The 15083-nt window shown below is 40.6% G+C and overlaps 1 long non-coding RNA gene across 1 annotated transcript; it reads left to right on the top strand.

Annotated features, from left to right (window-relative positions):
- Positions 1-3646: 3646 nt before the first annotated feature.
- Positions 3647-14603, top strand: LOC116356586 (uncharacterized). The gene is made up of 3 exons (XR_004204980.1): positions 3647-4011; positions 7927-7987; positions 13342-14603. It is a non-coding gene; the product is annotated as an uncharacterized LOC116356586 (long non-coding RNA).
- The last annotated feature ends 480 nt before the right edge of the window (positions 14604-15083 follow it).

The raw sequence follows: 15083 nt of genomic DNA on the forward strand, positions 1-15083 counted from the left end.
CTGGAGGAAACAGGTACAAATGTATATCCACAGTAAAACGAGTCCTATATCGACATAACCTGAAAGGCCGCTCAGCAAGGAAGAAGCCACTGCTCCAAAACCACCATAAAAAAGCCTGACTACGGTTTGCAACTGCACATCTGTGTTGTTGTATGTATCCAACTGCTTTGCTTTATCTCGGCCAGGTCGCGCTTGGAAATGAGAACTTGTTCTCAACTTACCTACCTGGTTAAATAAAGGTGTAATAAATAAATAAAAATGTGGACAAAAATTGTACTTTTTTGAGAAATGTCCTCTGGTCTGATGAAACAAAAATAGAACTGTTTGGCCATAATAACCATCGTTATGTTTGGAGGAAAAAGGGGGAGGCTTGCAAGACAAAGAACACCATCCCAGGGGGTGGCAGCATCATGTTGTGGGGGTGTTTTGCTGCAGGAGGGACTGGGGCACTTCACAAAATAGATGGCATCATGAGGAGGACAATTATGTGGATATATTGAAGCAACATCTCAAGACATCAGTCAGGAAGTTAAAGCTTGGTCGCAAATGGGTCTTCCAAATAGATAATGACCCCAAGCATACTTCCAAAGTTGTGGCAAAATGGCTTAAGGAAAACAAAGTCACGGTATTAGAGTGGCCATCACAAAGCCCTGACCTCAATCCCATAGAACATTTGTGGGCAGAACTGAAAAAGCTTGTGCGAGCTAGAAGGCCTACAAACCTGATTCATTGTGGGAAGCTTGTGGAAGGCTACCTGAAATGATTGACCCAATTTAAACAATATGAAGGCAATGCTACCAAATACTAATTGAGTGTATGTAAACTTCTGACCCACTGGGAATGTGATGAAAGAAAGAAATCATTCTCTCTACTATTATTCTGACATTTCATATTCTTAAAATAAAGTGGTGATCCTAAGTGACCTAAAACAGGGATTTTTTTACTAGGATTAAATGTCAGGAATTGTGAAACTGAGTTTAAATGTATTTGGATAAGGTTTATGTAAACTTCCCACTTCAACTGTATAAGTATCAAAAGTATACGTAATAGTTATATACACTTGGGGCTCCTGATTGGCGCAGCGGTCTCAGGCACTGCATCTAAGTGCTAGAGGCGTCACTACAGACCCTGGTTCCATCCTAGGCTGTATCACGCCCGGGCGTGATCGGGAGTCAAATATGGCGGTGCGCCAGCGTCGTCCGTGTTAGGAGAGGATTTGACCGGGGTAGATCATCCTTGTAAAATAAGAATTTGTTCTTAACTGACTTGCCTAGTTAAATTACAAAGTAAAAGTAATGATCAAAATGATCAAAATCCAGAAAAGAACCTAATGATCAAAATCCAGAAAAGAACCTAATGATCAAAATCCAGAAAAGAACCTAATGATCAAAATCCAGAAAAGAACCGTTAAATTCTACAACCATCTAAAAGGAAGCGATTCCCAAATCTTCCATAACAAAGCAATTACCAACAGAGTGATGAACCTGGAGAAGAGTCCCCTAAGCAAGCTGGTCCTCTGTTCACAAACAGACCCCACAGATTCCCAAGACAGCAACAAAATTAGACCCAACCAAATCATGAGAAAACAAAAAGAGAATTACTTGACACATTGGAAATAATTAACAAAAAAACAGAGCAAACTAGAATGCTATTTGGCCCTAAACAGAGAGTACAAAATGGCAGAATACCTGACCACTGTGAGTGACCCAAAATTAAGGAAAGCTTTGACTATGTACAGACTCAGTGAGCATAGCCTTGCTATTGAGAAATGTCGTTGTAGACAGACCTGGCTCTCAAGAGAAGACCGGCTATGTGCACACTGCCCACAAAAAGAGGTGGAAACTGAGCTGCACTTCCTAACCTCCTGCCAAATGTATGACCATATTAGATTACACAGACCAACAAAGAATTAGAAAACAAATCTAATTTTGATAAACTCCCATATCTATTGGGTGAAATACCACAGTGTGCAATCACAGCAGCAAGATTTATGTGTGTGTGCGTGTTGAGAGCACTGGTTGAGTGAGTGCTGCAGCTGAGACAATGCACATCGTGACAACTTTTTACAAGTTGTAGGTAGGCTATTTAGATTGGTCATTCGGGAGACACCCTGTTTCCATTAAACATATTAGAGCACTAGAACTGAGAGAATGGGAACAAAGCATTGGAAAACTACTTTAGGCGTTTCTCTCAGAGGTGGTTTAAAGTAGAATTAATTCTAATGTAGACTTAACACTATCTAGTGAAGGGTTTTACTCATGCACAGTTCTAGGGTCTGGAGCACTGCGTGAGTGGAAATTTGGAATGGAAGTTACTTCCTTGTGTGCTGGTGTTATGGTCAAAAGTCCACATTGAAAGTGGATAATCATAGGTTACATTTGCATATACTGGCCATCAAGTAGGCTATTACTTTATAAGCCATTGCAGGCTACTGTAACCTACCATTTGATACAATACATATATATTGAAATGATGATATCACTGGAGTCATTGCAAATCATTTTGTGCCACTTATGTAGTCTACCTAGAGCTGTCAAACAGATGTAATTAACAGCCTATAACTCTGTTTGTTGTTGTAGCCTTGTGTGATTTGGCCATTATTAATGGCCATGTTTAGTTAATTAAATTGGAAGCTGTCAATTGTGATCTTGGTCACAGCTCTATCGCAAATGTATCATTCTCCACATAATTTCAGTTTCATTGTGGACTTTTTCCTGAAATTAGATGTTGGCCTATCAGGGGCTATAGCCTACCTGCATCTAGCTCAGCAAACCATGGCAAAATGTAATTGCAATTATAAACCCAGATTTTAGTCAGTAGCCTATGCCTAATAAAATAAGTAAATCTCACATATAGGCCATTTATAACGGTTTGTAGTCTTAACCTCTGGCACATAATAATGGCACAATTGCCAAAATATAGTCTAACATTAGTTTGTTTAAGTTCATCCAAGTGCTTCTTGCACAGAGATTACAAGATCCTGTCTAACTTTCTTTGCTCAAACTCTTCTGTCGGATTTATCGATAGTTATGCACATGCGCAAACAGGATTGATTTACAATTATTAACTGGGTGTTTTGAGCCCTGAATGCTGATTGGTTGAAAGTCATGGTATATCAGAGGCGTACCACGGGAATGACAACTTACTTTTTACTGTTCTAATTATGTTGGTAACCAGTTTATAATAACAATAAGGATCCTCAGGAGTTTCTGGTATATGGCCAATATACCATGGCTAAGGGCTGTTCTTTGTGGTATATGGCCTGTGGTATATGTTCTAAGAACAGCCCTTAGCCATGGTATATTGGCCATATACCACACCTCGGGCCTTGTTGCCTAATCATAGCAGTCAAAACAAGTTGACTGACATCCATTGATGGAAAATTATCTTTAGAGTTTAATAAGGGCGGTTTGTCTTTTCTCTTGCAACATATCCTTAAATTCGCTTTAATTATTATTTTGATGGAAAAAACAAATTTTGCTTCTTAGCCTACGTTGTTCAAAATAATGTCGATGTTCCTTCTTATTTCGCTCGAAAACGTTATGGGAAAAGGGTTTATTGGATAAATGTGGCAACTCCCCTCTTGCTGCAAAAAGGCCTTGTGAGTGGGTTTTCATATGTCATCGGGCTAGACATTTTAGTTGGACCTGGCAACCCTGGTGAGCTTTCAGTTGACGTAGAACGCCTCCTGGCGGCTATGTTGGAAGACTACTGCATTAATTATTCTGACAACAGCCGAGGGGCTACCCCAAACTGAATTATAAGTGTGACTAGAACTAGTTGATTCATCACCACGGTCATTTTCTGTGGAGTATATGGCTGCTCAAACGAGGCCGGAAACACAAAGGGGGAAAAAGATGTTTAAAGATTCCCCGCAATCATGAAACACCATTGGCAATACCAATGAGATAAGACTCAAGAACTCAGAGAAACGAAGAAACCTTTTTGCCCGTCAAGACCTCAACCTAGACAGCTGTCAATACAGGGTTTGCTACGATCATTTCATCATTGGTAGGTCAAGTCTTATCGATTTTGATTTTATTTTCGCTGTTATGCTAACCAGGCGTTAACAGCACTTAAGTTAGTTGGCTCGATAGCTTGTAGTCTAGCTTTTAACATGTGTCGCGTGAGTTTCAAGTTTTGGAAATCCATTTTTTTTCACCATAAAAATGCCTCTTATAACAAAGTATTGCATGCCTCTATCGTCGCATTTGCGGGCTAATGTGAACCTACTATTCCTAATGTGATGAGTAGATTGGATAGTGATCATTTAGGCTGTTAATAAGCGCGTAGTGGCATATGTTAATAGGCTATATCAGAGACGTTTCTTTCCTTTGCACGGGAAAAATGTTGCCGTTGATAACTTTAAATGCAATTCTACTACACTGGAGACATTAACAGAATCTTTTTTTAATACTATGGTAGTCTAGGCCTACTCTACTGACAACAGATCAATTAGAACGACCTTGTCTTGAAAGCAACCATGTAATCTAGACCGAGGTAAAGAGTATCAAGTTGGATATTCGCCTGTAGTTTTCCTTACGTCCACCAACAGTAGTTATGGACCGTCAACATATTGACAAATCAACATTTTCACATTTCAATAGCTCTTTAACCATTACTCCAAACACTTTCAAAACTGGTTGTAGCTAACCCGATGGCATAGACATTGCACACCCTTTAGTTTGTCCATTTTCATCTCACATGGTTTTACATACATTTTTCAAAATGTAGAATTTCAATAGCTCCTTGGTCATGTGACCTGGTGATTTCAAACAAGGTTCAAAATGTCCTCTTTACTACCCTTCTTTATCGCACACCCTTTAGTTTGTCCATTTTCATCTCACATGGTTTTACATAAATTTTTCAAAATGTAGAATTTCAATAGCTCCTTGGTCATGTGACCTGGTGATTTCAAACAAGGTTCAAAATGTCCTCTTTACTACCCTTCTTTATCGCACACCCTTTAGTTTGTCCATTTTCATCTCACATGATTTTACATACATTTTTCATAATGTAAAATTTCAATAGCTCCTTGGTCATGTCCGCTGACTACCCTTCTATATTGCACACTCTTGTTTGTGTACTTTCTAGAGGTCGACCGATTATGATTTTTCAAGGTCGATACCGATTAGTGGAGGATTCCCCCCCCCCCCCCCCCCCCCGATTAATCGGCCAAATATTATATATTTTTTTAAAAAATTTGTAATAATGACAATTACAACAATACTGAATTAACACTTATTTTAACTTAATATAAACATCGATAAAATCTATTTAACCTCAAATAAATAATGAAACATGTTCAATTTGGTTTAAATAATGCAAAAACAAAGTGTTGGAGAAGAAAGTAAAAGTGCAATATGTGCCATGTAAGAAAGCTAACGTTTAAGTTCCTTGCTCAGAACATGAGAACATATGAAAGTTGGTGGTTCCTTTTAACATGAGACTTCAATATTCCAAGGTAAGAGGTTTTAGGTTGTAGTTAATATAGTATTTATAGGACTATTTCTCTCTATACCATTTGTATTTCATATACCTTTGACTATTGGATGTTCTTATAGGCACTATAGTATTGCCAGTGTAACAGTATAGCTTCTGTCCCCCTCCTTGCCCCTACCTGGGCTCGAACCAGGAACACATAGACAACAGCCACACTCGAAGCATCATTACCCACCGGCAAGGGGAATAACTACTCCAAATCTAAAAGCGAGTGACGTTTGAAACAATATTAGCGCACACCCAGCTAACTAGCTAGCCATTTCACATTGGTTACACCAGCCATTAGGCTGATAGGCTTGAAGTCATAAACAGCGCTGTGCTTGCGAAGAGCTGCTGGCAAAACACACGAAAGTGCTGTTTGAATGAATGATTACGGGCCTGCTGCTGCTCAGTCAGATTGCTCTATCAAATCAGACTTAATTATAACATAATAACTCACACAAATACAAGCCTTTCGTCATTAATATGATCGAATCCGGAAACTATCATTTCGAAAACAAAATGTTTATTATTATTTCAGTGAAATACGGAACCGTTCTGTATTTTATCTAATGGGTGGCATCCCTAAGTCTAAATATTCTTGTTACATTGCACAACCTTCAATGTACGTCATAATTACGTAAAATTCTGGCAAATTAGTTCGCAATGAGCCAGGCAGCCCAAACTGTTGCATATACCCTGACTCTGCGTGCAATGAACGCAAGAGAAATTACACAATTTCACCTGGTTAATATTGCCTGCTAAACTGGATCAGTAGTTATAACTAGTGATTATGATTGATTGTTTTTTATAAGATACGTTTAATGCTAGCTAGCTATTTACCTTGGCTTCTACTACATTCGCGTAACAGGCAGGCTACTCGTGGAGTGCAATGGTTAGAGCATTGGACTAGTTAACTGTGCGGTTGCAAGATTTGAACCCCTGAGCTGACAAGGTGAAAATCTGTCGTTCTGCCCCTGAACAAGGTAGTTAACCCACAGTTCCTAGGCAGTCATTGAAAATAAGAATGTGTTCTTAACTGATGTACCAGCCTCGCAATAACTATCTTTCACATGGATACTGAAAAGATCCGCAAATGGCTGTACAGTGGGTCAAAAAAGGATTTAGACAGCCACCAATTGTGCAAGTTCTCCCACTTAAAAAGTTGAGAGAGGGCTGTAATTTTCATCATAGGTATACTTCAACTATGACAGACAAAATTAGAAAATAAAATCCAGAAAATCACATTGTAGGATTTTTAATGAATTTATTTGCAAATTATGGTGGAAAATAAGTATTTGGTCACCTACAAACAAGCAAGATTTCTGGCTCTCACAGACCTGTAACTTCTTCTTTAAGAGGCTCCTCTGTCCTCCACTCGTTACCTGTATTAATGGCACCTGTTTGAACTTGTTATCAGTATAAAATACACCTGTCCACAACCTGAAACAGTCACACTCCAAACTCCACTATGGCCAAGACCAAAGAGCTGTCAAAGGACACCAGAAACAAAATTGTAGACCTGCACCAGGCTGGGAAGACTGAATCTGCAATAAGTAAGCAGCTTTGTTTGAAGAAATCAACTGTGGGAGCAATTATTAGGAAATGTAAGACATACAAGACCACTGATAATCTCCCTCGATCTGGGGCTCCACGCAAGATCTCACCCCGTGGGGTCAAAATGATCACAAGAACGGTGAGCAAAAATCCCAGAACCACACGGGGGGACTAGTGAATGACCTGCAGAGAGCTGGGACCAAAGTAACAAAGCCTACCATCAGTAACACACTACGCCGCCAGGGACTCAAATCCTGCAGTGCCAGACGTGTCCCCCTGCTTAAGCCAGTACATGTCCAGGCCCGTCTGAAGTTTGCTAGAGAGCATTTGGATGATCCAGAAGAAGATTGGGAGAATGTCATATGGTCAGATGAAACCAAAATATAACTTTTTGGTAAAAACGCAACTCGTCGTGTTTGGAGGACAAAGAATGCTGAGTTGCATCCAAAGAACACCATACATACTGTGAAGCACGGGGGTGGAAACATCATGCTTTGGGGCTGTTTTTCTGCAAAGGGACCAGGACGACTGATCTGTGTAAAGGAAAGAATGAATGGGGCCATGTATCGTGAGATTTTGAGTGAAAACCTCCTTCCATCAGCAAGGGCATTGAAGATAAAACGTGGCTGGGTCTTTCAGCATGACAATGATCCCAAACACACGGCCCGGGCAACGAAGGAGTGGCTTCGTAAGAAGCATTTCAAGGTCCTGGAGTGGCCTAGCCAGTCTCCAGATCACAACCCCATAGAAAATCTTTGGAGGGAGTTGAAAGTCCATGTTGCCCAGCAACAGACCCAAAACATCACTGCTCTAGAGGAGATCTGCATGGAGGAATGGGAGAACTTGCACAATTGGTGGCTGACTAAATACTTTTTTGCCCCACTGTAGGTGGTATGGATCAAGGACAGGACAGGTGTTCGAACAGAGGTGCTTAAAGGAAGGCGCACAGGTAGGCCTCTTTTTAATCACAGTAATAGGCAGTGATTTGTCGGTCACAGTGAGCTTGATAACGTGAAATAATCATTTTCATAGCATCACTTTCATAGACTGTACATTAAGACAAATAGAGTATTAGAACGCATTTTACATAACCTGATAATGACTTGATATTTGAGTGCATTCACAACAAGCCACCTGCAGACAACTTACAAAATGCAATATTGCATTTGAGGGTTAGTTTTTCTGATGAAAATAGTTATTTGATGCATGGCCTACCATTTATCTAACTGGGAAAATAAATTCCTATGTCTTGTGTGTAGAATCCTTTTTCCAAAACTGATTTAGGTACTTTTTTTGAAGAGGTATGAGGGTTGTGGTTTTTGGTTGACCCTGATGGACAGAAGGAGAAGGAGGAATCGGAACACGCTGCATTCAAATTCAGATCTTAGTTATTCCATTGTACTGGATCTAAGTGTAATACTTTTTTATGACATACAGTGAAATACTCTCTTGGCTGCTGGCTCTGTCACTTTCAGACATGTGCAGAGCAGACTTGAACCACAGGGGTTCTCTGTAAAGAGAGAGTAATCCAAAAGGCACAGACACACCCCTTGACTTTCAATTGTCACCGTTGACCTGTATGTATTCTCTCCTGATTGGCTCTGTGGTGCACAGTCTGGCAGTCTGACTAAAGTGCCAGAGGTATGAGGAGAGACATCCTCCTTTGGATTTATGGGAACAAATATTTCCTAACACTTTGGATCCTATTCTTGGACAGTTAGAAGACAATGCATCAATGCAAAAATGTATTACTGTCCATGAGTAACCTCAACCTTGTGGGTCTATGGGTGTTTGGGCCAATAAAGTGCCAACTCAATTATATCACTGACTAGTCTCTCATGCCTCTATGAACGGAGACACAGGGCTTTAGTTTTTAATCTAAATCAGCTTTTTTTTACTGTACAATAACCCCTAATTGGGGCTCTTTTCTTTACACACAGTAGCAGTTTACCAGATAAGAAGTCAAGAAGATCAAAAAGTAGATTGTTGTAAGGGTGTATTCCATCTTGTTCTGGCCTCATTGTCATATCCATTCTGGATTCTGAGTGGTAAAATCATAGTCGAAAAATGCCTCTGTGTATGTGTATACATTTTCCGCCAAGACAGATCTGCCAAAGGGGGTGGAGTTGCAATCTACTGCAGATACAGCCTGCAGAGTTCTGTCATGCTATCCAGGTCTGTGCCCAAACAGTTTGAGCTTCTACTTTTAAAAATCCACCTTTCCAGAAATAAGTCTCTCACTGTTGCCGCTGGTTACAGACCCCCCTCAGCCCCCAGCTGCGCCCTGGACACCATATGTGAATTAATTGCCCCCCATTTATCTTCAGAGTTTGTGCTGTTAACTGGGATATTGTTAACTGGGATATGCTTAACACCCTGGCCGTCCTACAATCTAAACTAGATGCCCTCAATCTCACCCAAATTATCATGGAATCTACCAGGTACAACCCCAAATCTGTAAACTCGGGCACCCTCATAGATATCATCCTGACCAACCTGTCCTCTAAATACACCTCTGCTGTCTTCAACCAGGATCTCAGCGATCACTGCCTCATTGCCTGTGTCCGTAGTGGGTCCGCGGTCAAACGACCACCCTTCATAACAGACAAACGCTCCCTAAAACACTTCAGCGAGCAGGCCTTTCTAATCGACCTGGCCCGGGTATTCTGGAAAGATATTGACCTCATTCCGTCAGTAAAGGATGCCTGGTTATTCTTTAAAAGTGCTTTCCTCTCCATCTTAAATAAGCATGCCCATATTTCCAAAAATGTAGAACCAGGAACAGATATAGCCCTTGGTTCACTCCAGACCCGGCTGCCCTTAACCATAACAAAAACATCCTGTTGCGTTCTGCATTAGCATCAAATAGTCCCCGCGATATGCAACTTTTCAGGGAAGTTAGGAACCAATATACACGGGCAGTTAGGAAAGCAAAGGCTAGCTTTTTCAAACAGATATTTGCACAAACTCCAAAAAGTTCTGGGACACTGTAAAGTCCATGGAGAATAAGAGCACCTGCTCCCAGCTGCCTACTGCACCTCAGCTAGGAAACACCGTCAACGATTATCGAGAATTTCAATAAGCATTTTTCTACAGCTGGCCTTGCTTTCCACCTGGCTACCCCTACCCGGTCAACAGCTCTGCACCCCCCACAGCAACTTGCCCAAGCCTCCCCATTTCTCCTTCACCCAAGTCCAGATAGCTGATGTTCTGAAAGAGCTGCAAAATCTGGACCCCTAAAAATCTGCTGGGCTAGACAATCTGGACCCTCTCTTTCTAAAATTATCCGCCTCAATTGTTGCAACCCCTATTACTAGCCTGTTCAACCTCTCTTTCTTATCGTCTGAGATCCCCAAAGATTGGAAAGCTGCCACGGTCATCCCCCTCTTCAAAGGGGGAGACACTCTAGAACCAAACTGTTTCAGACCTATATCTATCCTACCCTGCCTTTCTAAGGTCTTTGAAAGCCAAGTTAACAAACAGATCACCGACCATTTCGAATCCCACCGTACCTTCTCCGCTATGCAATCTGTTTTCCGAGCTGGTCATGGGTGCACCTCAGCCACGCTCAAGGTCCTAAACAATATCATAATCGCCATCGACAAAAGACAATACTGTGCAGCCGTATTCATCGACCTGGCCAAGCCTTTCGACTCTGTCAATCACCGCATTCTTATCGGCAGACTCAACAGCCTTGGTTTCTCAAATGACTGCCTCGCCTGGTTCACCAACTACTTCTCAGATAGTGTTCAGTGTGTCAAATGGGAGGGCCTGTTGTCCGGACCTCTGCCAGTCTCTATGGAGGTGCCACAGGGTTCAATTCTCGGGCCGACTCTTTTCTCTGTATACATCAATGATGTCACTCTTGTGGCTGTTGATTCTCTGATCCACCTCTACGCAGACGACACCATTCTGTATACTTCTGGCCCTTCTTTGGACACTATGTTAACTAACCTTCAGACGGGCTTCAATGCCATACAACTCTCCTTCCGTGGCCTCCAACTGCTCTTAAATGCAAGTAAAACTAAATGCATGCTCTTCAACCGATTGCTGCCCGCATCTGCCCACCCGCCTAGCATCACTACTCTGGACGGTTCTGACTTAGAATACGTGGACAACTAAAAATACCTAGGTGTCTGGTTAGACTGTAAACTCTCCTTCCAGACTTCCAGATATTAAGCATCTCCAATTCAAAATGAAATCTAGAATCGGCTTCCTATTTCGCAACAAATCAGCCTTCACTCATGCTGCCAAATATACCCTCATAAAACTGACTATCCTACCAATCCTTGACTTCGGTGATGTCATTTACAAAATAGCCTCCAACACTCGACTCAGCAAATTGGATGCAGTCTATCACAGTGCCATCCGTTTCGTCACCAAAGCCCCATATACTACCCACCACTGCGACCTGTATGCTCTCGTTGCCTGGCCCTCACTTCATATTCGTCGCCAAACCCACTGGCTCCAGGTCATCTATAAGTCTTTGCTAGGTAAAGCCCCGCCTTATCTCAGCTCACTGGTCACCATAGCAGCACCCACCCATGTTCAGTATATGTATTGACCAGCAAACCCACTGCAGCCTACTTCACCAGCTCACTCTCCATCCCTGCTTTGGACAAGTAATAGCATGACTCTTTGTACTTTGCCCTTTTCCTTGGTTAATATTAATGACGAAAGGAGATATTATCTGTCTCTCCTATTGTGTATTGTTAAATACTGTGGACAAATAAAAAAACAGGGAAAATAGCTACTTAGAACTACCAATTATTGTAGATAAATATTAAAGAAAAGGGTAAACACAACACTGGACTGAACCCCCTAATTGTCAAACTAATATTAATGTACAACAATATAGAAGATACATGACTAGAGATTATGCAACATGGGTGTACATCCACTGCATGCTTTTTAGGTGTGTAATTGACATGACCAAGGAGCTATTGCAAATTTGAAACTATGAAAAATGTACATGACACCGTGTGATTTTACAGTACACAAACAAGAGTGTGCAATATAGAAGGGCAGTCATTGGACATTAGGTCACATGACCAAGGAGCTATTGAAATTTTACATTTTGAAAAATGCATGTAAAACCATGTGAGATGAAAATGACCAAAGGGTGTGCAATGTGTAGGCCCACGGAGTGGACATTCTGAACCTTGTTTGAAGTCACTAGGTCACATAACCAAGGAGCTCTTGAAATTCTACATTTTGAAAAATTAATGTAAAACCATGTGAGATGAAAATGGGCAAACTAAAGGCTGTGCAATATAGAAGGGTAGTCAGTGGACATTCTGAACCTTGTTTGAAATCACCAGGTCACGTGACCAAGGAGCTATTGAAATTCAATTTTTTGAAAAATTCATGTAAAACCATGTGAGATGAAAATGCACAAACTAAAGGGTGTGCAATAAAGACACTGAACCTTGTTTGAAGTCAGTAGGTCACATGACCAAGGAGCTATTGAAATGTGAATGTAAAAAAACATTGTACTTTGTTTATGCTCCCTAACTAATTCAACTTGGAATACAAAATGCTGCTCACATTTCCACATTTATTAGCTTTGGAAAGCAAATTAATGTCCGAATCATGAAAATAAGACCTGTGCAATGTTGTGCACAATTTTTCCAACATCATGACAGTTATTTGGAGTCTGTGGCTCAAGTGGTTTGAAAGCTATTGAGGTTTGAAAGCGCGAATGTCCGTTGAATATCCAACTTGAAACGGTCTTTACCTCTGTGTAATAATCTAGGCTGAAAAGCGGTCTTGGCTAAAAGGGATCCAGTTTTTCGCAAATTGACGTAAAAAGTTTTATTTGACTTTTTAGCTAACCTTAACTTGTTTTACGACCTTATCCTAATTCTTCTAACCCGCTGCGTATATTCTCAGTATCTGCTATGAAATGTAAAATATTACGTTTATTTTACAAAAGGTTCCCTTCTTGCCATGACCATGAAAAGGGTAGACACAAATTGTACAATATGATGTCCATAGAGTCTGAAGGAAATTATTGTTCAAAAAAACATTCATATGATAACTCAATGATCATTTTATAACTTTATTCATAAGATGAGGGAAAATGTATGGACATTACCGCATAGGACAAAGGCCTCAATGAAATATGCTGGACCAACCAATGGTAATGGTTGTTCTAGCCCAACAATAGATTTAATCTTTATATAACACTAAAACACCTGAATGAATTAAACACAACCAAACACTTAAGAGCCCCGGTGGTATAGGGGTCCTGAAGATTTGATATTCTAACGTCAGGTGTACTTCTCATGTGTTTATGTACAGTAGGTTCACCAGCTGACCTATATCAAGACACCCATGTTGACTGGATTCCCCCTGTGAAGATGGGTAATGCTGCAGCAGCATCAGTTTCTACTACTTCTTCATCTTTTTCTCAAACAAGATGCACCCCATGGCTATACAACTCGATGGATTCTTTATTCACCAGGCAGACAGGATAGTGGAGTCGGGGAGAGGCTGCCTTTCTGGTTCCGGTCATTTTAATTTGGCGTCACTAAATCAAAAAGATATATAATTCACATGCGCCAAATACAACAGGTATAGATAGACCTTACAGTGAAATTCTTACTTATACAAGCCCTTAACCAACAATGCAGTTAAGAAAAATAAGTGTTAAAGTATTTACTGAAATAAACTGGAGAAAAGAATGAATTAAAAAATTAAGGTGCAACAATAAAATAACATTAGTCGAGGTAATATGTACATGTAGGTAGAGGTAAAGTGACTATGTTTGTATAATAAACAGTAGCAGAAAAAGTTTGGCATGGGCTCTCAAATCCTGAAAAGGTTCTACAACTGTACCTTTGAGAGCATATGGACTGGCTGCATCACTGCTTGGTATAGCAATAGCATCGCCCTCGATCGCATGGCGCTAGAGAGGGTTGTGCGGGCAGCCCAGTACATCACTGAGGCCGAGCTCCCTGCCATCCTGGACCTCCATATCAGGTGAAAGACCCCAACCACCCAAGCCATAGATTCTCTGCTGCAGCACAGCAAGAGATGGAACAGCTTCTATCCCCAAGCAATACCACTGATAATTAGCTAACAAAATTGCTACACGGACCAAGCTTACCTTGCATCTTTGTTGACCTTTTATTTCAGTGTTTTGCACCATCTATGCACACTCACAGGGCCCTACACACGGTCACTCCAAAACAAACACTCAATTTTCTCACTCACACATAATATGCACATACATTTATACAAACTACACACCCACAAGCTGCTGTTACTCTGTTTATCTTATATCCTGTTGCCTAATCACCTTACCCCTATACATATCTACCTCCATCACCCCAGTATCCCTGTCACCTTACCCCTATACATATCTACCTCCATCACCCCAGTATCCCTGCACATGTAAATATGGTATTGGAACTAACTCTTTTAATATTTCCTGTATATAGTATGTTTGTTTACTTTATTGTGTTTTTCATATTTCTTGTGTGCTTTTTTCTAGAAATACATTTGATTATTGCATTGTTGGTTTTTGAGTTTGCATTAAAGGCATTTTACTGCGCATGTGACATTAACTTGAAACGTGTCATTCCTTTACAATTTAAACACATTTAGTGTAGACAATGTAGTTGTGGTAGTCTTTAAAAAACTATCTTCAATATCACGGTGGTGCCTCCAAGTGCCACTCAGACCCTCTGGGAGAAAAGTATCTGGCATTGAACTTGGTAGTAGTTGTATGTTTTAAGCTAAGGATCCCATCTGCTTCCAGACATTTCACCACCTCGATTGCAAGGGTTGGATATGAACTAAACAATCTTGTCAGCACAAGGCATGTAGAAAATCTAGTATAATGATCAGCCTCATACATTGCCTACTGGTATAGTTTTTAAATTGATAACATATAGCTGAACAATACAAACATTGTGTGGGTTAAGCTATTATCTAATTCAGATGCACAATGTCAAGGGGTAGAGTTTTATTCTAGCCCCAGACAAACAGACCTGATTCCTCTTGTCAACTAATTATCAGGCCCTCAATGAGTTGAATCC

Source organism: Oncorhynchus kisutch, linkage group LG23 (genome assembly GCF_002021735.2).
Source record: "Oncorhynchus kisutch isolate 150728-3 linkage group LG23, Okis_V2, whole genome shotgun sequence".
Taxonomy (NCBI): Eukaryota; Metazoa; Chordata; class Actinopteri; order Salmoniformes; family Salmonidae; genus Oncorhynchus; species Oncorhynchus kisutch.